Here is a 1,970-nt window from a genome sequence, read left to right on the forward strand (position 1 = left end):
CTCTCTCTTCCTCCTCCTCCTCTCTCTCCTCCTCCTCCTCTCTCCTCCTCCTCCTCTCTCTCTTCCTCCTCCTCCTCTCTCTTCCTCCTCCTCCTCCTCCTTCTCCTCCTCCTATCTCCTCCTCCTCCTCTCTCTCTTCCTCCTCCTCCTCTCTCTCCTCCTCCTCCTCCTTCTCTCTCTCTTCCTCCTCATCCTCTCTCTCTTCCTCCTCCTCCTCTCTCTCCTCCTCCTCCTCTTTCTCCTCCTCTCTCCTCCTCTCCTCCTCCTCCTCTCTCTCTTCCTCCTCCTCCTCTCTCTCTTCCTCCTCCTCCTTCTCCTCCTCCTCTCTCCTCCTCCTCCTCTCTCTCTTCCTCCTCCTCCTCCTTCTCCTCTTCCTCTTCCTCCTCCTCCTCTCTCTCCTCCTCCTCCTCCTCCTCTCTCTCCTCCTCCTCCTCCTCTCTCTCCTCCTCCTTCTCCTCCTCTCTTCCTCTCTCCTCCTCTCCTCCTCCTCCTCTCTCTCTTCCTCCTCCTCCTCTCTCTCTTCCTCCTCCTCCTTCTCCTCCTCCTCCTCCTCTCTCCTCCTCCTCCTCTCTCTCTTCCTCCTCCTCCTCCTTCTCCTCTTCCTCCTCCTCCTCTCTCTCCTCCTCCTCCTCCTCCTCTCTCTCCTCCTCCTCCTCCTCTCTCTCCTCCTCCTCCTCCTTCTCCTCCTCTCCTCCTCTCTCCTCCTCTCCTCCTCCTCCTCTCTCTCTTCCTCCTCCTCCTCTCTCTCTTCCTCCTCCTCCTTCTCCTCCTCCTCCTCCTCTCTCCTCCTCCTCCTCTCTCTCTTCCTCCTCCTCCTCCTTCTCCTCTTCCTCCTCCTCCTCTCTCTCCTCCTCCTTCTCCTCCTCTCTCTCCTCCTCCTCCTCCTCCTCTCTCTCCTCCTCCTCCTCCTCATCCTGCTCTCTCTCCTCCTCCTCCTCTTCCTCTCTCTCCTCCTTCTCCTCTCTCTCCTCCTCCTCCTCTCTCTCCTCCTCCTCCTCCTCTCTCTCCTCCTCCTCTCTCTCTCCTGCTCCTCTCTCCTCCTCATCCTCCTCCTCTTTCTCCTCCTCCTCCTCCCCTCTCTCCTCCTTCTCCTCCTCATCCTCCTCCTCTCTCTCCTCCTCCTCCTCTCCTCCTCTCTCCTCCTCCTCCTCTCTCTCTTCCTCCTTCTCCTCCTCATCCTCCTCCTCTCTCTCCTCCTCCTCCTCCCCTCTCTCCTCCTCTCCTCCTCTTCTCTCTCCTCCTTCTCCTCCTCCTCTCCTCCTCTCCTCCTCTCTCCTCCTCCTCCTCTCTCTCTTCCTCCTCCTCCTCTCTCTCCTCCTCCTTCTCCTCCTCCTCCTCTCTCTCCTCCTTCTCCTCCTCCTCTCTCCTCCTCTCCTCCTCTCTCCTCCTCCTCCTCTCTCTCTTCCTCCTCCTCCTCTCTCTCCTCCTCCTCCTCTCCTCCTCCTCCTCTCTCTCCTCCTTCTCCACCTCATCCTCCTCCTCATCTCTCTCTTCCTCCTCCTCCTCTCTCCTCCTCCTCCTTCTCCTCCTCCTCCTCTCTCTCCTCCTCTCTCCTCCTCTCCTCCTCCTCCTCTCTCTCTTCCTCCTCCTCCTTCTCCTCCTCCTCCTCCTCTCTCCTCCTACTCCTCTCTCTTCCTCCTCCTCCTCCTTATCCTCCTCCTCCTCCTCTCTCTCTTCCTCCTCCTCTCTCTCTCTCCTCCTTCTCCTCCTCCTCCTTTCTCTCTCCTCCTCCTCCTCCTCCGCTCTCTCCTCCTCTCTCTCCTCCTCTCCTCCTCTCCTCCTCCTCCTCTCTCTTCCTCCTCCTCCTCCTTCTCCTCTTCCTCCTCCTCCTCTCTCTCCTCCTCTCTCTCCTCCTCTCCTCCTTCTCCTCCTCCTCCTCTCTCTCCTCCTCTCCTCCTTCTCCTCCTCTCTCTCTTCCTCCTCCTCCTCCTCCTCTCTCTCCTCCTCTCTCTCCTCCTCTTCTCCTCTTC

The sequence above is a fragment of the Scomber scombrus genome, chromosome 7 (assembly GCF_963691925.1).
Source record: "Scomber scombrus chromosome 7, fScoSco1.1, whole genome shotgun sequence".
In the NCBI taxonomy this organism is placed as follows: Eukaryota; Metazoa; Chordata; class Actinopteri; order Scombriformes; family Scombridae; genus Scomber; species Scomber scombrus.